This window comes from Mesocricetus auratus, unplaced genomic scaffold (assembly GCF_017639785.1).
Source record: "Mesocricetus auratus isolate SY011 unplaced genomic scaffold, BCM_Maur_2.0 Super-Scaffold_100024, whole genome shotgun sequence".
NCBI classification, from domain to species: Eukaryota; Metazoa; Chordata; class Mammalia; order Rodentia; family Cricetidae; genus Mesocricetus; species Mesocricetus auratus.
The window spans coordinates 9312500-9338858 of record NW_024429205.1 but is presented as its reverse complement, the minus strand read 5'-3'; positions in this window follow the sequence as shown (position 1 = coordinate 9338858).

The following is a 26359-nucleotide window of genomic DNA, read 5'->3' as shown; positions in this document are numbered from 1 at the left end:
GAGATGGGAAAGAGACAATACAAAAACACACTCAGCAACAGAAAAACAAATATGACACCGCCAGATTCTAGAGACTCCACACCAGCAAGACCCCAACATTCTAATGCGAACGAAGCAGAAGAGAACGACCTTAAAAGCACTTTCATGAAAATGATAGAGGCCCTAAAAGAGGATATTGGAAAATCCCTCAAAGAAATGGAAGAAAAAACAAACCAAAAAATGCAAGAAATGGAAGAAAAAACAAACCAAAAAAGGCAGGAAATGGAAGAAGAAATGAAGCAAAAAAGGCAAGAAATGGAAGAAAAAACAAAGGAAAAAATGCAAGAATTGGAAGAAGAAACATACCAAAAAGGCAGGAAATAGAAGAAGAAACAAAGCAAAAAATGCAAGAAATGGTAGAAAAAACAAAGCAAAAAATGAAAAAAAATGGAAGAAGAAACAAACCAAAAAAGGCAGGAAATGGAAGAAGAAACAAAGCACAAAATGTGAGAAATGGAACAAAAAGCAAACCAAAAAATGCAAGAAATGGAAGAAAGAACAAACCAAAAAATTCATAAAAGGCAACAAACGGACGAACAGATAAACAGAAAATTGCAAGAAGCAATGCAAACACTCCAAGGGTTGAAAACTGAAATAGAGACATTAAAAAAACACAATCTGAAGAAAGGCAGAAAATAGAAAAGCTGCACAAACAGTCAGGTACTACCAATACAAGCATTACCAACAGAATAGATGAGATGGAAGAGAGAATCTCAAGTGTTGAAGAGACACTAGGAGAAATGGTTTTATTAACCAAAGAAAACCTTAAATCCAACAAATCCTTAACACAAAACATCCAGGAAATATGGGACACCATGAAAAGACCAAACCTAAGAATAATAGGTATAGATGAAGGAGAAGAAATCCACCTCAAAGGGGCAGAAGGCATATTCAACAAAATCATAGAAGAAAACTTTCCCAACCTTAAGAAAGACATGCCAATGAAGGTACAAGAAGCCTACAGAACACCAAATAGAGTGGACCACAAAAAAATCCCCTCGCCACATAATAATCAAGACCCCAAACATACAGAATAAAGAAAGAATATTAAGAGCAGCTAAGGAAAAAGGTCAAGTAACATATAAAGGCAGACCTATCAGAATTACACCTGATTTCTCCATGGAAACTCTGAAAGCCAGAAGGTCCTGGATAGATAGTCTACCTACACTAAGAGACCATGGATGCCAGCCAAGACTACTATACCCGGCAAAGCTCTCAATCACTATAGACGGAGAAAACAAAATATTCCATGACAAAACTAGATTCAAGCAATATGTGTCCACTAACCCAGCCCTACAGAAAATTATGGAAGGAAAACTACAACCCAAGGAAGCTAACTACAACCAGAAAAACATAAGCATTAGAGAATTCCTCTCTCTCTCTACCAACAGCCAAAAGAACAAAGGGGTGAAATTCCACACATAATTCCACCACCAACAACCATCACAAATTGAAGAAGGATGAGCAATCAATGGTCATTAATATCCCTCAATATTAATGGCCTTAACTCCCCATAAAAAGACACAGACTAGCAGAATGGATTCAAAGACAGAACCCTTCCTTCTGCTGCGTACAAGAAACACACCTCACCCTCAAAGACAGACATTACCTGAGAGTTAAAGGTTGGGAAAAATTTTTTTCAATCAAATGGACCCAAGAAACAAGCAGGGGTAGCAATCCTAATATCTAACAAACTAGACTTTAAAATAAAATCAATCAAAAGAGATGAAGGAGGTCATTACATCTATGCCCCAAATACAAAGGCATCCACATTCGTTAAAGAAACATTATTAGAACTTAAATCTCATCTAAAGCCCCACACAGTTCTAGTGGGAGATTTCAACACACCACTCTCACCACTAGACAGGAATACCAGACAGAAACTCAACAAAGAAGCAAAGGGTCTAATAGAAGTAATGACCCAACTGGGATTAACAGATATCTATAGAACATTTCATCCACATAAAAAAGAATATACCTTCTTCTCACCACCACATGGAACCTTCTCAAAAATCGACCACATACTTGGCAACATATCAAACCTCAGCAGCTACAAAAAAATTGGAATAACTCCATGCATCTTATCAGACCACCATGCCTTAAAATTAGAATTCAACAACAACACAAATTGCAGAAAACCTACAAACTCATGGAAATTGAATAATGCTCAACTGAACCATCCCTGGGTCAAAGAGGAAATAAAAAAAGAAATTAAAGACTTCCTCGAATTCAATGAGAATGAAGACACAACATGCCCAAACCTATGGGACACTTTGAAAGCAGTGCTACGGGGGAAGTTCATAGCACTAAGTGCTCACATGAAGAAACAGGAGAACAGTTATACCAGAGAATTAACATCACAGCTGAAAGTTCTAAAACACAAAGAAGCAAACTCCCCCAGGCGGAGTAGACGCCAGGAAATAATCAAATTGAGGGCTGAAATCAATAAAGTAGAAACCAGGAAAACAATACAAAGAATCAATGCAATGAAGAGTTGGTTCTTTGAGAAAATCAACAAGATAGACAAACCTTTGTCCAAACTTACCAAACAGCGGAGAGTGAACATGCAAATTAACAAAATCAGAAATGAAAAGGGGGACATAACAACAGACTGAGGAAATCCAGAGAATCATTAGGTCATACTTTGAAAACCTGTACTCCACAAAATTCGAAAATTTAAAGGAAATGGATGACTTCCTGGACAGCTATCATTTGCCAAAACTAAATCAAGAACAGATAAGCAACTGAAATAGACCTATAACCCCTATGGAAAAAGAAGCTGTCATCAAAAGTCTCCCAACCAAAAAAAGGCCAGGTCCAGATGGCCTCAGTGCAGAATTTTACCAGAAATTCAAAGAACAGCTTATACCAATTCTTCTCAAAGTGTTCCACACAATAGAAGCAGAAGGGTCTTTGCCAAACTCATTCTATGAGGCTTCAATAACCTTGATCCCCAAGCCACACAAAGATACAACTAAGAAAGAGAACTTCAGACCAATATCCCTTATGAACATTGATGCAAAAATACTCAATAAAATACTGGCAAATCGGATCCAAGAACACATCAAAACAATCATTCACCACGATCAAGTAGGTTTCATCCCAGGGATGCAGGAATGGTTCAACATATGAAAATCCATCAACGTAATCCACCATATAAACAAGCTGAAAAACAAAAATCACATGATCATCTACCTAGATGCTGAAAAAGCCTTTGACAAAATCCAACACCCCTTCATGATAAAGGTCTTGGAGAGTTCTGGGATAACAGGGACATACTTAAACATAATAAAAGCTATATACAGTAAACCAACAGCCAACATCAAACTAAATGGACAGAAACTCAACGCAGTTCCTCTAAAATCAGATACAAAACAAGGCTGTCCACTCTCTCCATACCTTTTCAACATGGTACTTGAAGTTCTAGCTATTGCCATACGACAACAAAGGGGGATCAAGGGGATACAAATTGGGAAGGAAGAGGTCAAACTTTCACTGTTTGCAGACGATATGATAGTTTACATCATTGACCCAAAGAACTCTACCAGGGAACTCTTACAGCTGATTAACACCTTCAGCAAAGTGGTAGGCTACAAGATCAACTCAAGAAAATCAGTAGCCCTACTATATACAGATGATAAAAGGGTTGAAAGAGAAATCAGAGAAACATCACCCTTTACAATTGCCACAAACAACATAAAATACCTTGGGGTAATGCTAACCAAACAAGTGTAAGACCCGTATCGTAAGAACTTTGAATCTTTAAAGAAAGAAATTAAAGAAGCCCTCAGAAAATGGAAAGATCTCCCATGCTCTTGGATAGGTAGGATCAATGTAGTAAAAATGGCAATCCTGCCAAAAGCAATCTACAGATACAATGCAATCCCCATTAAAATCCCAGCACAATTCTTCACAGACCTTGAAAGAACAATAATCAATTTTGTATGGAAAAACAAAAGACCCAGGATAGCCAAAACAACCCTGTTCAACAAGGCAACGTCCGGAGGCATCACCATCCCTGACCTCAAGCTCTATTATAGAGCTATAGTCCTGAAAACAGCTTGGTATTGGCACAAAAATAGACAGGTAGACCAATGGAATCGAATTGAAAACCCGGGTATTAACCCACACACATACGAACATCTGATCTTTGACAAAGAAGTTAAAAATATACAATGGAATAAAGAAAGCATTTTCAACAAATGGTGCTGGCCTAATTGGAGACTGGCATGTAGAAGAATGCGGATCGATCCATGTTTATCACCATGCACAAAACTTAAGTCCAAATGGATCAAAGATCTCAACATAAATCCAGCCACACTGAACCTCTTAGAAGAGAAAGTGGGTGGTACCCTTGAACGAATTGGTACAGGAGACAGCTTCCTGAACATAACACCAGTAGCACAGACAGTGAGATCAACAATTAATAAATGGGACCTACTGAAACTGAGAAGCTTCTGTAAGGCAAAGGACACAGTCAGCAAGACAAAAAGGCAGCCCACAGAATGGGAAAAAATATTCACTAATCCCACATCTGACAGAGGGTTGATCTCCAAAATTTACAAAGAACTCAAGAAGCAAGTCTCCAAAACAGCAAAGGACCCAATTAAAAAGTGGGCTGCAGAACTAAATGGAGAGTTTTCAATAGAGGAGTCTAAAATGGCTGAGAGGCACTTGAGAAAGTGCTCTCCTTAGCCATCCGGGAAATGCAAATCAAAACAACTCTGAGATACCATCTCACTCCTGTCAGAATGGCTAAAATCAAAAACACCAATGACAATTTATGCTGGAGAGGATGTGGTGAAAGGGGGACACTCCTCCATTGCTGGTGGGAGTGCCAGCTGGTTCAGCCACTTTGGAAATCAGTATGGAGATTCCTCAGAAAAATGAGAATAAACCTACCACAAGACCCAGCAACTCCACTCTTAGGCATATATCCAAAAGATGCCCATTCATACAACAAAGATGTCTGTTACACTGTGTTCATAGCAGCTTTATTTGTAATAGCCAGAACTTGGAAGCAACCTAGATGTCCCTCACCTGAAGAGTGGATAGAGAAAATGTGGTACATCTACACAAAGGAGTACTATTCAGCAGAAAAAAATAATGGAATCATGAGATTCGCAGGCAAATGGATGACACTAGAAGAAACCATCCTGAGTGAGGTAACCCAGTCACAAAAAGAGAAACATGGCATGTACTCTCTCATATATGGATTTTAGACATAGATCTGGGGAGTGCCAGCCTACAATCTTATGGCCAGAGATTCTGGGAAACAGAAACTTCATTTAGTGGCTGATCGAAGAAGAGGCAGACTCCCTTGGTTAAGTACTGAGCTGAACTCAAGAAAGCCAGTAACAGAGAGGGAGGACTGGTGATCAAAGGGATTAAGACTGGGCTGGTTTAACCCCCAGAAACAGCTGACTAGACAAAGGTTAACTCTTGAATCCCAGGCATCAGCCTGGGAATCCAGCATGGGACTGATCCATACCCCCTGAATCTGGGTGTCAGTGAGGAGGCCTAGGGAATCTATTTGAGCCTTGGGCAGCAGATCAGTACCCATCCCAAGTATACACCCGGACTTTGGACTCCCATAGAACAATGTGAGGTGCACTCTCACCCTGAACTCTTGGGGAAGGGTCTAGACCCTGCCCTATATGAAATGACAGACTATGGACACCCCCATGGAGGGCCTCACCCTCCCTGGGGGAAAGAGGGGATAATGGGGGGGGGGAGTTGGGGGGAGGGCATTGGAGGAGGGGAGGGAATGGGAGAGGGACTTGGAACTGACTAGTGAAGCAACCTCATTTCTTATCTAAATTTAAACTGGAAAATAAAAATAAATAAATAAATGAAAAGTGGGCTGCAGAACTAAATAGAGAGTTTTCAGTAGAGGAGTCTAAAATGGCTGAGAGGCACTTGAGAAAGTGCTCAACATCCTTAGCCATCCGGGAAATGCAAATCAAAACAACTCTGAGATACCATCTCACTCCTGTCAGAATGGCTAAAATCAAAAACACCAATGACAATTTATGCTGGAGAGGATGTGGTGAAAGAGGGACACTCCTCCATTGCTGGTGGGAGTGCCAACTGGTTCAGCCACTTTGGAAATCAGTATGGAGATTCCTCAGAAAAATGAGAATAAACCTACCACAAGACCCAGCAACTCCACTCTTAGGCATATATCCAAAAGATGCCCATTCATACAACAAAGATGTCTGTTACACTATGTTCATAGCAGCTTTATTTGTAATAGCCAGAACTTGGAAGCAACCTAGATGTCCCTCACCAGAAGAGTGGATAGAGAAAATGTGGTACATCTACACAATGGAGTACTATTCAGCAGAAAAAAAATAATGGAATCATGAGATTCGCAGGCAAATGGATGACACTAGAAGAAACCATCCTGAGCAAGGTAACACAGTCACAAAAAGTGAAACATGGCATGTACTCTTTCATATATGGATTTTAGACATAGATCTGGGGAGTGCCAGCCTACAATCCTATGGCCAGAGAGTCTGGGAAACAGAAACTTCATTTAGTGGCTGATCGAAGAAGAGGCAGACTCCCTTGGTTAAGTACTGAGCTGAACTCAAGAAAGCCAGTAACAGAGAGGGAGGACTGATAATCAAAGGGATTAACACTGGGCTGGTTTAACCCCCAGAAACAGCTGACCAGACAAAGGTTAACTCTTGAATCCCAGGCATCAGCCTGGGAATCCAGCATGGGACTGATCAAGACCTCCTGAATCTGGGTGTCAGTGAGGAGGCCTAGGGAATCTATTGAGCCTTGGGCAGCAGATCAGAACCCATCCCAAGTATACACCCGGACTTTGGACTCCCATAGAACAATGTGAGGTGCATTCTCACCCTGAACTCTTGGGGAAGGGTCTAGGCCCTGCCCTATATGAAATGACAGACTATGGACACCCCCATGGAGGGCCTCACCCTCCCTGGGGGAATGAGGGGATAACGGGGGGGGGGGGGGTTGGGAGGAGGGGAGGGAATGGGAGAGGGACCTGGAACTGACTAGTGAAGCAACCTCGTTTCTTATCTAAATTTAAACTGGAAAATAAAATATAAAAAAAAAGAAAAAAAAGAAAAAAGAGATATTAAACCCCATATAATGTTTCGGGAATACAGTCACATATAATCAAATTTAAAGAGGGTTACATTTGACAGTGTATCTGTCCTTGCAATCCATACTCAATAGACTGTTATCCAAACAAGATATAAATATGTAGGGAGAGATCTCTCGTACCCAAAAGCGCGTGGTCACAGGGACATGAAGGTAGGGAAGATAAAGGGAAGGAGGAAGGGGTGCTTACTCTCTTGAGGCTGCAATCATGGTCGGAGAGTAGTAGAAGGCTGACCTCAGCTCTCAGCTTCTCACGTAAGTGACTTCTCTCTCTCTCTCTAATAAATTATCTTACAACTCCCCTGCCTGGTATCCTTGGCATGGCTCATTTACCATCATCATAGATATAATACAAAAATTCTGAGCATTTCTATTATTCTGTTTTCTTGTTAGTCTGTATTGTTCTAATAGCTCTCTTATCAATTCAACACCAGCAATGTGAAGTATATATGTGTATATATAATAAATCTCAGAAAATCCATTAAATCAGCTTTTGCATATTTTAACAGTGGTGGCCCTTATGTGTGACCAGGCATCCCTCGGCAATCATGCCTGCACCTGAACCAAAGTCACATTATTCTTCATTTTTATTCTGTTCTTCATTTCATTTTCAACTTTTTCCTATCATGTGTCTTCCCCTTTATAACCATGATAAAGAGAACTCTATAAATTCTATAAAGATCAATCTTGAAAGTTCAAACTAACAAACATAACTCTCTGGTGCTCAAGAAAGAAATTTATTCCTATCACTCCCCATGTATCCAAATACATTTTTAAATATATTCTAGATTTCTCATTCATCTCTCCTTTTGGGCCATTACATTACTAAGTTTTAAAATTTAAAAGCCTGTTCATTTCTAATAAAATGTTAGATTCAGACATGTATTTAATGAAATATAGAGTTATAAATCCTCATAAAACCTTGGCTATGTGCCTTCTCAACTTTTTAAGCATTCAAATAGATAATAAATTCTGAGTGGAATTTAGAAATTGAATGAGTTTTTGCTAATACAGTAATGACTTTTGAACAGCAAGTAGCATCTGTCTGAGTTTTGGATGTTTGTTGATATTTTGTATATAACCTAAAACAAAAATAAAAGAATTTTAAGAAAATCAAATATTAAAGGATATGCACTATTAAATCAAAATGCATATAAGAGTCATGATCATTTCAAATGAGAATTAAGAGAATTTTGCTAGAAAATAATTAACTGATTAAATTATTTTACTAGGAGACTGGACAGATGTGTAAGTTGTCAAGAGAATCTGCTTCTCTGGTAGAGGACTCTAGTTAGGTTCCCAACACCCATGCCAGCCAATTCATGAATGCTTGTAACTATAGCTCCAATGTCTTTGGATCTTTGTGGGTAGCTGTAGTCACATGCACACATCCTGCCCCACCAATGTTCACACATGTAATCAAAAATAAAATGCCTTTAAATATTTTACTAATATGCACTTCAGGAATATTTTATTTGCTTGGAGAAGAGATGGAGGAATGTGAAGTGTTAGGATGTGAGGCTTTACTAAAAATATTCTTTATCAACAAAAATTCAGGAGTCAGGTATTTAGGGAATGGCCTGAAAAATGACCCAAACAGAGAAGCCACCAGTCCTTCCTACCCGCTCTGCTCCTTCCTCCAAGCAGAGAGCCAGATGCCTTTCCATTCCACCATACTACTTCCTCTGCTATCTGAATCTCAGCCTTCCAAAACCTCTGGGGTTAATTTTGGTCAGCTAGTGGCTAACTCTGCCTTCTGACTCCAAGCAAGCTTTATTTATCAGACCACAATCAAAGTATCACACAACAGGGATGTTCTGAGCTAGTGAGACTAAATTCAGATTTAATATCATAAGGACAGGTGAGATGAGATGAAGGTGTTTAAGTTGAACAGGAAATAAATTTAGAGTCATACACTCTTGTGATGGAGGATGGGCAGTTGGCTGCAGCGGGTAGTGTAGTTCACTGAATCTTCTGCTACCCTACTTGTTGACTACTTCTTCCTTTGAGTCATGCATCTCAAGAGCCAAGCATAATGCACTCAAAATCTTATTATCAGGATTGAAGACAGAGTCTAGGTGATGGAGGTATGCCTACCATCCATCAGTCCCACGTACAATTCCTAGACTGAATGTCCCAGAGAAATTAAAAACACAATAGTTCTTTCTATAGTATACATCCTGCTATATGGAATGGATTACAATGCTGTCTTTAGGTGCCACTCACTGCCTCATCAGTTATTAGGACCAAAAATGTCCCTGGACACGGGCAAACACATTGTTATTGGAGAAGTTGTCTTCTGGCTGTTAAGCACTAGCTTTCAGGAGTTCATAGGAAAGGAGATGTGGTCACAGGCTGTCAGAGTATAACCCTTGAGATACCACCTCTTCCCAGTTGATACAGCAGCATATTATATATTTTGACAGTGACTCATGCAATCCAAAGACTATTGTGATTAATCTTTAGGCAAACCTGAATTTGACTATCCTACTCTCCTCCATTATAGTATGTCTAATATTTTTAACATTTCTTTGTTTAATTACATGTATTGGGGTAGCAAAAAATTATACTATTAGGAACTATCCACTCATAGACTTAATGAATGCAGACATAAGATCTTTGATAATCATTTGATGAGTGGTTTCCATCCCAAAACACTACATCAAACAATATCCCAATCAATTCTTCAAATGGATACTCAGAAAACATCAGGTACAGTATCCTGGTTGTTTTCCAAGTACATGAGAATGTTGGTTTACTGGAGGTTTTCCCCTTTGGCAAATACAACCATTATCTTGTTGGACATTTCTTCAATCTGTATATTGCTATCCCAATATTCTAATTATGCTTAAACACAGTCACCCCACAGTTTCTCATTTCACATACTCTATTGTCATTTTATTGTGTGGAGTCTGAGATGCCATTATGTTGCTCATTGATTCCCTTTGCACCAGGTTGTACATGTGATTGAGTTCATCAAAGGTCTTACTTTTTTTGTTGTTGCAATTCATTTTATCCCTGTTTGACCCTTTCCATTACCCATCTGCTCTTGCATGCTCTCTACTTGGAGCCTTCAAACATTAATGATACTTATTTGAAAATCCCTTCTCTGATAACCCCCAAATGTCCTAGTTTGGCTCTGATAGTTATTTGCCTCTGAAAAATGTTCAGTAGTTTCAGTGAGAAGGGTCCCCTGATAAAGGCTCAGGCATCTGAACAACTGTATATCTTTTGTGCTGTTTGGGTGGTTACGGAGCCATTAGGGTGTGGAGCCTTGCTGTAGGAAGTACATTGCTGGAGGTGCACTCTGAGAGTTTCTAACCTGACTCCACATCTAGGCTGCTTTCTAGACTAATATATATGGTTAAAGATGAATCTATCAGATTTTTGATTTGGCCCGTTGATGTCCTGCCTCAACCAGCTATTATGGACTCTCCCTCTAGAACCATCTCACTGTTAACATTAACATCATTAACATACAATATTGCCCCAGTAATACCCCTGCAGAGAAGCAGATCCAGGCTGCAGGGTTCTGTGGCAACACCCCTGACTAGCGGTATTATTTTCTCAGATAACTTTATTTTCTCTTGGTCCCCAGAAAATTTGCCAGTTCTGTTTGGCCAGGTTTTCTGTTATTGCTGTAAGATTGGGAGTTCTATCTTCCAAGAACTTTACAAGCCATAGTTGACAATGTGAGTTAGGGCGTTCCAGAAACTCATTTTCTAGCATTCCCTTGTTAATACATTTCATGTAGTGGGAAAAAATGGAACACTTTTACTTTCTTTTGTCACACACTAAGGAACCACAGAAATCATGTCAAAAGGGAACATAAAACATAAAATTTATATTGGAAGCCACATAGTTCCCTGTGACCTGCATTGCTGCTTCTTCAGTATTGGAATAACATGTTAGTGTTCATTCCATTGTAAATTCTGTAGGTAAACTTGTCTTTTTGTTTTTTGCTGTTGTTAATTTGATTTTGAATAGTTTAGTTTTTCATATCACCCTGGATGTGTGCATAATTATCTTTATGAGGGACTTTGTTGGAACAAACATTTTTTTTTCAATTTCTTACCATTTGTCTTATAGTAAGCTGGCCATCTAAAAGAACTTAGCAATATTATGTAGAATAGTAAAGAATTGATGGGCTGAGAGATTTTTAAAATCACTTTCTTCTCTTCCAGAGGACCTTGGGGCTTTCTCCAGCACCACTGCTGGCAGCAAATACCCACCTGAAACTCAATCTCCAAGGGATCCCATGCCCACTTCTGGCCTCAATGAGCACCAGTGTGCACATCCTTACACATGCACACACACACACACACACACACACACACACACACACACACACGATCTAATCTATATTTGTTTGTGGGTAGAGTATCAGTTATTAGGTGAAAGCGTCTTACATTTCATGTACCTTCAAGAAATGTATGTGCTAGTTTTATTTTCAAATCTGTAGAAATAATGAGCTATGGCTTTAAGGATTCAATGTTCATGGTCCAAGTGAAATGAAATGAAAGAAAAATTAATTAAAATCAGAAATCTTTTTTTAAAAAGTATTATAATCACAAATTAAATCACTACGGAAGAATACCCCAAATAGCAATGAACAATAAAATTAGTTTTTCCATCTTCATTGTTTTGTGCAACAGGATCCTATTTATTTGTATATATTTGAATAAACAAATAATAGCATAATTTCAAAAGCATAAAATTTAAAAGTCATGAATATTTCTCACAGTCATTTCAGACATTATCTATACCTCATGCATTCTAATTAGAGGAAAAGGATTGCAATTAGGACCATACGTCTTATTAATTCTATAAAGAAATGAAGTGCTCCATCTTGATATCTCTCACAAGAAAGATGTGGAAATGTCAGAGATTGAGTTATTGGAAAAAGAACATTTCATGGCTTAGTAATTCAGGCAATAGATGCCAAGCAATAAGAAAGGGAGAGAGATAATTGAAGTAGGTAGGACAGAAGAAATATTGTGGGATAAACATTATGTATGAAGGCATACTCTCAGGTAATGAGGTGATAGATCTAATCTTTTGTAAAATGCAATATACAAATAGCCCTGTTTTCTAGAAACAGACAATCCTTGCAGCAATAAAAGAACAAGTAATCAAGCATTTATTATTCTCTAGCTCAAGCAATAAGCTGAAAGTTATAAGAGTGAAAGAAACTCTCTCAAACTACAAGTCCATTCTGAGCTATATGTGCTGATGGAATGGTGGGTATGAAGCAGCAGTTGGAAATGATAAATGCAAGATATGGTTGACACTCTGGTAATGGACAATTCATATTCTGACGTGAGTTCTGCACACAACGAATAGTCTGCATTAGCTGGACAATTTCGTGAAGAGAATGCACAGCCTGGGTGCCTGTGTCCTGATAGCTAAGAAAGATTTTAGGACACATGCTACACTGTACAAGATTAGTAATTATGAATCAAGATACAAAGTCTGTAGGCTTTCTGATCTTTAGTATTCTCATTCATAAGCAGCCTCAGTTTTTACAACACTTTACTTAGGTGGTTTTTATAATATATGAGGCTTCAATCCAATATGTTGTATGGCAGCATTGGGGACATATTTACACTATAGGTATAGATGGTATAGATAAGGCTGGGGAGATGGCTCAGTGGGACAAAGTATTTGCTCTCAAAGCATCAGGACCTGAGTTCAAATAATCAGATCCAAAGAAAAGCCTTGCGTGCCAGTTGGATCCTATGATATGAGAGCTAGAAGGTGGAGATAGAGACAGAGAACTCACTGGCCAGCAAGCTTAGCTGCAATGCAGAGCTTCTAGTTTAAAGAATAGACATGTCTTGAGGTAACAATAGAGATGTCAATGCAAGAAGAAAAGAAACATCCTATTCTTGCCTCTGCATATGTAGATACCTCCATTCATGTGCATATGCCAAACACAAATATACCACATCACACACACACACACACACACACACACACACACACACACACACACATACACACACACACAGGACACACACACAATTCTGAAAACTTAACCCTAAGGACAAATGATTCATCTTTTAAAATAGTCTATCCCAACTATGTGAATCCTATCTAAGTACATTTTGAACAAAAATGCACTATCATTATTATTGTTTTAAGCTATAAGAAAGTTTAAAATAACTCCTCAAGTTGGAAGTCTTTGTTGTGATGGTAGAAGGTGACCAATGTTTTGAGGGTCTGTGTAACTAATATTGTTCAGAAATAATCATAGAAGATTCAGAATTTCCTGGTGATCCTCTGGGGCTTAGCTATCCTCAAATTGTGATGTAGGTAAAATTTACATGGATTGTATTCTTGTATCAGTGAGTCAGCTGGAACAACTCCTAATTAGTAGAAGCTAATACTATTTAAGTACTTAATAATTGTATAAAATTGCATGTCCTGTATGACTCAGAAAATGTACTATGTATACATGTATTTAATTGGGCTCAATGAATGTTGAAAAATAATATCAGGAAAGTTGTAAAATTTTTCCTAGCATATATTAGTTAGGAACCCAAGTGAGATGTATGCTCTCCCATGAATTCTTCTGTATCTTTTCTTGTCCTTTAACAACATTTATGATATGTAAATGGAAACCTGATTTTTGTAATGGGACCTAAAAAGAATATGTAAAATATTCTTCCATTATATGAGTCCTCAACTTTAGAAGGCATAATGTCATGTGATTTTGTTTTTACTATTTATCCTTTATACCTTTCAAAAAACTTGACTTTTCTTCAAATGTCTACCCATTCTCTCATGAAATAACATTACAGGCAATAACAAGATTTACAAATTTTTAAAAAGCATTTAGATTCTAGGTGAAAATCTAATGCTAATGTCCTGCTAAAGGAACACACCAATAAAATGATTCCTAGAAAAGTTCAGGTACAGCCGTAGGCGAGTGACTTGCTCAGCCTCACCAGAGATTCTTCTCTGTGGATGGAAGTTACACAGAGAATCTAGACATTGATGAGACAAAGGGGATGTCTTCCTCAAATCTCTTCTCTAGAGCCTCAGGAAGCAATGCAGAAGACAAGACAGAAAGAGTGTAAGAGCTCCGGGTGAGGGATAGCTACAGGAAAACAATGTTCTCCAGACACAGCAGGGCAGATGCACATGTTACCTCAGGGAGACTGTGACAGCAGGCACAAGACCTGAAGAGACTTTCAAGGCAGAGTTCCAGAACTAAGAGGGGATGGTGGGCACAGGATCCCATTCCTAAATTAAGAAGTTATTTGCAATGGATATCAACTTGTAGCAGGGGCAGTTTCCTCCAGTAGAGTCTAACTGAGTATATCAGCTGCACTCCAAGGCAGGCCCCATGCCAAGGAGTAGTCAGTCAACATAAAATGAACTCAGTTGTGCTTCTGTGGACTTTTTGTTTCATTTTGGCTTTTTTGTTGTCTTATTTGTCTTTTATTTATTTATTTTCAGTTTTTGTTTTGTGGGAATTTTGTTTGTGTTTTTGACAGAGAGAAAGAGAGTGAGGGGGATATGAATCTGTATGGGTAGTGAGATGGGGAGGATTTGGGAAGAGAAAGAGTTAGTAAACAGGATCACAATATATTGTATGAAAAATTTTAAGAAAATTCTCAGACTTGATAAAAAAAGCAAACCCTCAAGAATGTGAAATGTGAGAGAATGTCTGGTATTATTAATATTCATCTTCAGTCTCCCAAAACTTGTCTGTGTCCTAGATTTTAAATGTGCATTCAATATTGTTTATGAATAATCAAATAAGAAAATATGGACTTGTGTCCAGAGATATACTGGATATCATATAGAAAACAAAATCTTTCTCCATTAAAATTATTATGTGTGCTATATTAGATAACTATCAATGAAAGTAAGTAATATTAGTAAACTTGAAAATAAGGATTGAGATAATATATTCTTTAAACTCTAAAATAATTCTATAACATGTTATACAAGTTATATTGATACATATTTATTTACTTTCTAGTCTTACATTTCAGTTTTCATTTTCTGAGGTATAAATTTCACTTAATAAACATTGTCAATGCAAAATTCTTACCACCACAAATAACGAAGCTTAATATAAGACCTGTAACTGAATGCCTAGTATGATAACAAGCAAGACACAGTTTTATACAAACTGAAGCACAGTGGAAAAGCCTTCAAGGAATGGCCACATTGACTGCTTGGGGAAAAGATGAGCACGAGGGTGTAGCCTGACATGAAAGCTCTACAGGTTGAATATAGATACTTCATGACAGAAAGGCAGCTTTAAGTACACCTCCTTCCCCTTGAGACAAAGACTAGACACAGGCCTTGCATCCCAATGTAGAAACAGGAACTCTTATTTTATTCAATCTTTGCTAAGATCTAAGTGCATCCCAATTACTCATTTTAAAATCCACACAGTGTAGGTGTCAGTAGAATTCTTGCTTTGTAAAAGCAAAAGGAAAAAGGCTGTACAGAGAAAGTTTGATTGCTCTTCCTAGGTTTCAAAGCCACCATTGGAATGAGAACTTCATAAAACAAAGATCACACACTTAGTCTCATTGTGACAGTAAGTCCCTTCTCCAGCTCAGCATGTAGAGTTCACTCCTTCCCATCAAGGGCTTTTAGGTTAAAACTGAGTCTCATTTAAATGGTGTTATTAAGAGAGTAGACACAGACATGACTGCACATTTCACAAGTTCCCTGGAGTACCAAGCAAGAGTGGTGTGTGGTGCTCGAGATCAGCAAATGAAATATTTGAGGAAAACCAACATTAAAGCACTGACTATCTGGCAAAGACAGGGAAGTCTTTGATTTGTCAAACTTGAAAGAGCCTATGTGTTAACAAGATAAACATGAGCATTAATATAGACACACTACTGGTGATAACATAAAACATTAACCCTGACAGAATAGCGATCTATGTATTATATTAATTTTCTGAAGTACGGGGGAAGACCTTTATGCCATTTATTTCATTTAGTTGGGCTAATGTACAAACTCATTCTTGCCTCTGTTAAGGATACACTCAGCAAGTTCAAAAAAATGTTCTCTTTTGGTCAATCCTTAGGGCATGAAATTAGTGACTGTGTTTATCCCTGTTTTTTTTTTCTGAACCATGCCAAGAAACTTTTATGCCACTAACTCATACCCAAATATTTATGCAATTAAAATATAGATAGCAATATTAATTAAAGAGCAAGAGGTAATATTCTGTCTGTGAGTCTATAGCTAAGCCTAATATTCATTGAAGAACCAAGAACTATAACGACTACATTCACAAAATGCTAAAGATTAGAATAAGGTCAGGTAGAGACAGGGTTGCAAGGTGACACCCCACAGAGATTGAGAGAATTGAAAAGAATACATATGGGCTAGGGAGATGTCTCAGCAGTTAAAAGCACTGACTGTTCTTACTAAGGACCCAAGTTTGACTCCCATCATATATATGCACCTCACAACTGTCTGTAGCTTTAGCTAGTCCCAAGAGATTTGATACCCCTCTCTCACCTCCAGATTCATAGATATACATGCAGGCTAAATACAACTACTAATCTAAATAAACTTTATATAATATAATCACAAAATAAAACAAATATTTATAAAAGCATAACAATAGAAAGAACATTTTGGTAAATTTTCTAGGATCTATAATGTAACACATCTGGCTTGCTGCTTTCTAAACATTTGAATTCATATGTCCCCTGGTGCTTTGGAAATATCAGGCCTTTGATCACATTTTCAGTCTTCTTTAAAGGGTTATATAATTTAAGCAGTTTAATTAGATTCTTCAACTCTGGGTTCTCAATTATGATAGGAATAAAAATACTTCATAGCACAATTTAAGAATGAATGAGGAATTAATTACAAGCAGGGGTTGCAGCACAGGTTCTAGAGTTTAATATATAATCTTGCTGGTGCTCATAAGGTTTCTGTAGCTATGATTTCCAGAGATTGGATAGGTAGGTAGGTCTCATATAGTGTGAGAATAATACACACACACACACACACACACAGAGAGAGAGAGAGAGAGAGAGAGAGAGAGAGAGAGAGAGAGAGAGAGAGAGCTCACATGATGCAGTAACATCATAGCCTACAAAAATAAAACTGTTGTTTACTAAATCTTCAACCTTTTAGGGGAGACTTTTAGATGAGGGCAACTGTGCAATCATGATTATTAAAGAAGTAAATAGTAAATATAGAGACACTGTGAAGCCAGTATATTGGAGATTAATGCTGGACACCACATCACAAGATGAATGGCAAACAAATGTCTGTAAATTTGTATAAGAAATGCAAGTTCTTAAAATAAAGCCATTAAAAGAGGAATGGTTGTAGTTCATTGGATACTGTGTTGAAAAGCCAACAGGTAGGAAAAGTACACTGCTGGGCATTGTTAATGTGATAAGAGAGACATTTGTTGAGATGACAAGAGAGACTGAGCAAGAGATCCTTAGTCAGAAGAGACTTGAGGGAAATGTATGTATTTTTCTCTTCTAGACAAGTTGCCCTGAAAGTTACAACCTTGTTATACTGCCTATGTCCCTTTGGGTCTCTCATGAATGACATTTTTATTTCCCTTGCTATTTGAAAACACTTCTTTCCTTCTCCATTGACGAGGTTTCTATCTTGCCCAGTCCTGCAACTGTTTAGTCCCAAGTAAATACACGGAGGCTTATATAATTATAACCTTTTAGCAGGTGGCCAAGGCTTCTTATTGGCTAACTCTCTTACTTATTAACCTGTTTCTATTAACCTGTATATCTCCACATATTCTTGGCTTACCAATGATGCCCAGATCTCATGCTCCCTTGGCAGGTACATGGCATCTCCGTGACTCTGCCTCTACTTCCTTTCTCTATCCTTGTTTGGATTTTCTGCCTGTCCATTGCCCAAAACAGCTTTATTCATTCACCAATAAGAGAAACATATATTCATAGCATAAAGAAGGACATCCCTCATCTCTCCTTTATGTTTTTCTGTTCTTCTCAACCTTACCAAAGCTGTCATGGTTCCTATGCATCTTTCCTCATTATCATTTAAAATTCAGTTGTCTTTGATGCTTTGGGATCTCAGCTCATTCATGAGATCTAGGAAATTAATATTTTGTGATTATTTAGCTTTGACCATGCCTAGAAGTACTGTGGTTTATTTTAGGCACCCTTCCCCCAAAAATAACCACAGACAGAACACAGGTATGCTTTCAAGGTTATGTTGCACTACAAGGTAAAACAAGGATTGTATATCTTTAGGCATTCATTTACCTTGATTATTTTCTCCTTTCTGTCTCACTAGAAAAAAAAATGCCTCCAAAGTAAAGATTTGTGTTACTTTCACTTATCAACATAATACCAAAGACACTTAGAAATGATTCTGCCACCAAGATCATTCTCAATAAAAACTTTTGACTGAATGAATATTTAGTAAAATATGATTGAGCAAATCCTTTAATGTTTTTATATTTATGCTCTAGAATACTTAATATATGTGCTTGATTTCAAAGGAACAAAATTATTTTCAAAGATACTAACTTAATAGATATTTATAGAACAATTTTACTTGTCAAGAAAGAAAAAATTGGCCAGTCTGGTCTCCAGAGCGAGCTCCAGGACAGCCAGACAAAGCAAGACAAAGAAACCCTGTCTCGAAAAAAAATAAACCAAAAAAAAAAAGAGAAAGAAAGAACAAGGCATGTGTTGAAGAAAACAATTTGTGCTAGGCAAAATTAGTTTTGAGCCATGTCTTCTCTATTCATTGCCTTGAGGACCTTAAGCAAATAGCTTTTGTCATTTTAGGGGAAGTGTTTTAAGTATCCTTTATGGTAAAGATATTACCAGTTACATTAAAATTTTCTATTTTTCTTCATGTAATCAGACTGTCCTCTAAATATTTGTGTTTAAATCCACTGATGTGTGCTATTCCCAGTCTTGAATAAGGGAGCTTCTTTTTGTAATTGAAAGCTGTAATGAAGATATTTATAATAGATCAAAACCCTGAGAATAAGTGACAGTTAAGTGCTCAAAATCCTAAATGGAACATTTATAGAACCTCTTCCTCCAAGGCTCAGGGGACTTCTGGGAGGAGGAGACAGAAAGAACTGTGGAATTGGGAGGAATACTCTGAAATGTCTTCTGGACATGACAGGACCTGTGTACTCAAGAACTCACAGTATTACATCAAGCCAGTCAAAATTCCAACATGAATTAGAGAGGAGGTAACTTAGTCTATGCCTAGCTGAGATGCTTTACCATAGGTTGATGGCTGCTGGGAGCAGGGGCATCATATCGTTAGGGTGCAACCACCCCACTGAGTGGCCCCATTCCAATGCACCTAGAGACCAGAACTAATCAGATTCAAAGGGCTAAAGTTTAAAGAAGAAAGAGTGAGCACATCATTAAGAGAGAAATGAACTGTGGAAAAGATGGAGTATTGAGAAGGGGAGAGGTGGTGGATATGAAAAAGATACAATGAATAGAGATATATTCAAATGTTATATGGCATAAGCTATATACTGGGTGGAGAGACCGTTCAGTACAGTGTATACTGCCCATGTAAAAGATATAAGCTCAGTTCCCAGCAATCATGTCAGGTGACTTATATCTGTAAATGCATCTTAAGAGGAATTCACACAGCTAACCTCTGTGCCCACCTGTACTTATGTGCAACCCATTACATACACATGCACACCATACATACACACAAGTAAAAACAAATCATAGACATGAAGCAACAGAATCATTAAGAAAAGTGCTGCATAGCAGGCATAGCAGGCACTGAAGACATAGTCTGCACCTCTAATTATCCTAATAGGACTACTGTTACTATCTTTGCATCTGGACCTCTCCTCCAGTTTTCCCTCATGATGAAACTTGGAGAGATGTTAATTGATTAAGCTGCATTTAGACCATGGAAAATTTATTGTGAGTGAATTCCATCAGGCGTGAAGTGCGGTGTGAGCACATTCAGAGTCTGCAGAAATTTAATAGGCACTAAGAGATAGAATCAGGTTTTATCTTGGCTAAAGATGCAGGTTACCTTCTTGTGCTAAGTGCCCAGAATTCGCTTCTAAGGACATTTCTAAAAGGGACAACACATACATAAATAATTTTATGAGAATAAATGTATATTAAGTTTTGAATATGGAATACTCATAGTTTTTAAAAAGGATCATAAGAACAATTGTGTAAACAAAACAAGTAAGTACAGAAAAAACTTAAACATACAATAAATAAGAAGGGAAACTCAAGCTATGTGACGTTTTTCCTAAGTAATAAATTTGATGCATTTCTTTCATTTTTTTAAAACTGGTGAAAAATCACCAATAACATTTACAAAATTATGGCAGGTGGCCAATTTGAGAGATTAATTGGTGGAGGGCTTGCCTGACATGCATAAATTCCTAAATTTTAGTCTCAGCACTGCATCAACTGGACATGGTGATGCATGTTATAATCCAAGCCTTTGGTAGCTACAAGCTGAAGTTTCAGTTCACTGTCATCCATTACTGGTTCTCAACATTCCTAATTCTGTTACCCTTTAATACAGTTCTTTATGCTGTAGCGACCCCCATCCATAAAATTATTTTTGTTGTTACTTCATAATTGTAATTGTGATTCTGTTATGAATCATAAATTAAATATCTGTGTTTTCTAAGGGTTTCTGTGAGTCCTGTGAAAGGGTCATTGGACCATCAAAGGGGTTGTAATCCCTAGGTTGTAAACCACTGCTCTAGGCTATTCTGAACAACCCGAGACTCTCAAAAACATGATCCCAGGCAGGTCCATTAGACAGTATCGTTTTTGACATTATGTAAAAAGTCCTGAAACATGAGGTGGATTTTAAAAATGAATTGCACGCTTAAGATTTATCCCTCAGTAAAATAAAGTACTATAAAAGCAGGCCCAAAAGCATTTGTTCACAGTACATTGTTTATTCCTTTATACTTTTTGAGTCATGCCGAGCATAGAGACTGAGTGACAGGGAATGGATAGTAGAAAGACAGCACCATGGGGACTTCTATAGGCATCAGATTGCTAATGGGTAAGGGTATCAATGCCTGGAGGAGGAAATTAGCTTCTCCATCTCTGGAGTATATTTACTAGGTTGCTTAAATCTACTGATTAACACACCGTTTTCTATACATTTGTTGGGGGGGTTGATAGAATTTACTGCATCATTGAAAAACACAAACAAACTTCAAATTCAATGACAATTTTATAGCCATTACAATTTGGTGGGAGGGCATGGGAGGATGGGAGGGAAAGGGAGAGGTACCTGGGATTGATGTGTGAAGCAACCTTGTTTCTAATTTAAATTTAAATTTAAAATAAAAAATTAAATTAAAAAACAATAAGATTTTCAGTAAAAGTAGCTTGTGATGACAATATATAATTTCTGTATTAGAAACAGAATTCAATGGTGGTTTTCTTTGTAGCCCAAGGTGCAACATGCTCACATGATGGTGACATCCATTTTGCGGAGTCCATTAGTCAAGGAAACTCAGTCTGAAAATTAGTGTTCATTTTTGCCTCCTCTGTTGTTTATACACAGATATTTTTATTTTTATAAAGACATTATAACTGCAAGTAATCCAAGAGCACATAAAGGGAAATTTATTCCATGATGGGAAATCTAATGCTTAAGCCAAGGACATGATGTCTAAGGCACAGAAATCTATTTACAGACTGAATTTATCAAAGTAGCCTCTGTGTCAACTTCCACTAATTGAGTGAAATTTCCCTAGACTATTCATACCTGAGTAATTTTTTTACTTTCATTTTGTAGCTTATGAGGCAAAATTCTGATTTACACGTATAGCTCTATTGTTTACTATATGTCATGAGTATTCAAATATGTATTTTCCAAATTTCTCAAGTGTTATCCAATAATAAAAACAATGTAACAAATTTCATATAAATTCTTAAATTAAAAAATAAAGACTATCCCAAATATTACCCCCCTCAGAAAAAATAAAGTTAGTCTCATAAAATGAATATATTTAAAAATTTCCAGTGTAATGGATCATTGGAAAGATTGATTACTGGTAAGTCTGGCAACCTGAGTTCAATTACCAGGACTCATGTGGCTAAAGAAGCAAAAGATTCCTGCAAGTTGTTCTCTGATTGCCACATGAGAGCCATACCACACAATTGTCCATACATTCTCTCTCTCTCTCTCTCTCTCTCTCTCACACACACACACACGTACACACATGCACATGCATACACATACACACACACCGAGAGAGAGAGAGAGAGAGAGAGAGAGAATAAATTAAATTAACTCATAAAGTCACTCAGAAAAATTTCAACTGAACACTATTTGAGCATGAGTATCCTCTCCTCAATAAACTATATTTAATAGTGAGGTATTATTAAGAAGAAAATGAGCACAATAGTTGATTATGCCTTTTTATTGAGGTGAAGAGGAATGTTGGTTTTGGAGCAGCAAAATAAATTAATTAGTCTGGAGAAGTCACAAAGAGGAAGAATAGAAAAGATCATCCTATTTTGTGGTAGAAGTATAAACTATACACCTATCTTGGTAACTTTGAAGTTTTCTATTTATTAATGCTAGCATTAAGCTGGCAATATGACACAAAATTTCCAATCTTGGGTTACAGCTGGATGAGAAATGATGTGTATGTAAATTCTAAGCCAAACACTACAATGTTACTAGCAGTCCATCAAATACATAAATGTGAACAACTGGCACATGAAGATGATGAAGCCGAGGAGAGCAACAAGGATAATATGCAAAGACTGCACACATCAGTGAATTTCACAAGAGCTTGGTTGCATGAAAAACAAGACAAAACCTGGAGATATTTATGGAATTCACTCTTTGCTTCAGAGAAGAATTCATAGGGATTCCTCCTAGAACATGCCTGAGACAAAGTCATGGACATATTCTCTCTGATTGAGCTCAGAGAATATCTGAAATGTCAAAGTGAGTAGTGACTAGTGAATGGTTACATACATAAACAAATTTTATTATGTTGTTTTAAGATTTATGAATTTTACTCTCCTCATATATCACATCTCATATTATGAAAGAATGTTTCTTTAAAGAAGAAAGGAAGTTTTTTTTTAAATAAGGAAAGGAAAAGGAAACTACAAAGAGTGGAAATTGTATGGAATTACATAGACTTTCAAGCTGATCCTAAACTGGACAAAGCTTCGTTCTTTGAACTGATCCTTGTTTTTGCTGATTGGGATTTGCTATGTATTCCACTCAGAGACCTAATTATACTGCAACTTCAGTAATTATTCATTTGTTGATTATCCCATATTAATACATACATCAGTCTGCTGAGTGGATAATTTAGCATAGATCTTGTCCCTTCAGAACAACTGGAATCTTAAATACATTTCACACCACCCATCCCTTGTTATCTAGAATTCTAATGAGCAATCAGACAGTGGCTTGCATAACTGATCACATGTGACTGAAAGGGTCATGTTTTCATTGAAATGTATGCAATTTCCTCCTCTTTGTGTGTATAACAGCAGTCCTGATTAACTTGTAATTGAGATCCCCGAGAGATAAAGATAAAATGATTTAGAGAATATTTTATTTAAATTAAGGGAATGTCTAAGTATTAAGCAGATTTACATTATTACAAGGAAATAACTGAAATTCTCTATATGTGAAATGGTTTCTTGGCTCTTAGTTTTGGTGGTTCATAGCCAAGATCAGTCAGCCCCATTTACTTGCACTTCTGGAAAAGGTAATATTTTAGTGAAGAGGTCTGTATTGGAGGAAAGCACATATACTGAATCAGAAATCAGAGAGGAAGAGATGGAGGGAAACGGAGAGAACAGGAGAATGAGTGAGGTTTCAGTGAGGAGACATTGGGCTCTCTAATCCCCTTGAATAAACATTCTCGATGACCTAAAATATATCTTTAACTTTTTCTAGTTTTTTTTATTTTAAAATTTAAGTATAGTGACATCATTTATTCCTTCCCTTACCTTCTAACCCCCACTTATACCCCTTTGTTTTCACTCAAATCTATGTCTTCTGTTTCTAATTGTTGTTACACACACACACATATGAATATATAATATATTGTACTATATATTCTTTATATATAAATATAACATTATCAGTCTGTACAATGCTAAATATATGTGATTTCAGGGTTGGCCACTATAAAAAGAATCATAGTCAACCAAGGAATGGTAAGAGCAGGAGATGTAGTGTTCCCAGAAAAGAACCCCCGGATTATTTTCTAGTACAAAATAGCCAACCATGAAACCATACACACAGTTAGACTAGATCTAGATAGTTTTTTATTGAGACTCTCTTCCCAGGTAATTCTAAACTGCTTCAGATCAACAATCTAAACTGACTGTTACCAAGTCCACCTCTTGCCTCTTTGACACACAAACACAACACTTGAAGTTTTAACATTTTAACCATTTCCAAAGACCCATTTTTATTAAATCATATAAAGTGACATTTATGTGACTTGACTTGATCTCTTTGGGTGGGGACTGACATTGACACCAGGTTCTATTCCTGGGTTATGAACTGGATGATAAAAATGGAACCCTGGTCCTCAGGAAGAGCAGCAAATTCTTTTTATCTATTGAGCCATCTCTGCAACTCCAAACATACCCATATACTAGTCTTTAGACATTTATAAATACTAAACTGTTTTATTTTCCAGATTTCTGAATAAGAATATCTTGTTTATTATCAGGAATTATCACACACTCTATGTTTAAGCCAGTCTTGGCAAGAATATAGACTTGATCTCAATCGGTTTGATTTTATATCCCTAAATCCCCTTTCCAAAGACAGTGTATAAGGAAAATGCTAAGAGAATTCTTTTGATAACACAATTAAATAGAAGTAAATTTCTCAATACAGAAGACATAATTCAGTGTGCTAGAGAAATAGATATGTAATGAAAACATTACAGAAAAAATCAAACAGAACTAGTCAGAGATATGTTAAAGGTGGTCAGGAAAGCAAGAAAACTAAACTCTTATTTGGGTCTTTGCCTGAAACTTTTATACATAATGTAAGTTAAAAAGACAGTGGAATCTTGATTGAATGGAAGAGAAGTTTCCTACGTTTTGTGCTTGAAGGATAGAGAGGCTGTGGCTGGAAGACAAGGGCCCTTGGAACTCGGAGTAATATTCCCAGAGTAGATATACAAAACAAAATAAAAGTTATATACTCCCCATAAATAGCTTTTTACCTAAGTGGTTAAAAACCAGTAACATTTGTCCATAGTTATGAAATTAAAGATGTAAAAGAAGATGAATACCACATCCACAAACCCACATATTTCTCGTTTATTGTCAGACATAGTTTACACTTACTGGGTGTAAAGCATTAGATCTCCTTTCCTTCAGCCAAAGATCTTCTGTGGATGGCACATTAATGTGCTTGTTTTGGGCTAAACTTAAATATTACTGACAAGACATATCTATTGATTCTGTAGCACAAAGAAATTGCTCTGTCACCAGATATAGGAAACATTTCTCCATATGGCTGTCTGCATACTTGGAGATTTCTCCTCAGAGGCCTCTACTTAAATTCAGTTGACATTGTGACCCACACCACAGAACTGAATATTTTTTACAAGTGAGGGACTTTATGAAGTAAAAGAGAATGTATATTCAAAGGGACAGATTCAGGTGTCAGATTTTGAAATGAAATATGTTCAGATATCTTAATAATAGTTTCATAGGTGATTATGTGGCTTCAAATGCTATATTAGTCAATGGATATAGTCTATACATCTGTGAATTTAATGTTGAAGTAAACTTTTTAAATTAAGTAAAAATGATCTAGTTATAAAGTTATTGGGATGTACAATGATTTATGAGGTACACTTTCTATTATTTTTTATTTTAATTTTAAATAGATTGTTTTCCATGTCAATCCCAGTTCCCTCTCCCTCCCCTCCTCCCGCACCCCCATACCCCCCATCCTCCCACCCTATTGCCAAATCCTTCCACATAGGGGATATCTAGAGTCTGTCATTTCACTCTGGGTAGGGTCCAGGAACTCCCCTAAGACTCCAGGCAGAGAGCATCCCTCTTTGTGCTACGGGCACACGAAGATTGTTTGTATTCCAGGAATAGACACTGATCCACAGCTCAGGGCCCCATAGGTTGCCCAGGCCTTCTCGCTGACACTCACATTTGGGGGGTCCAGATCAGTCCCATGC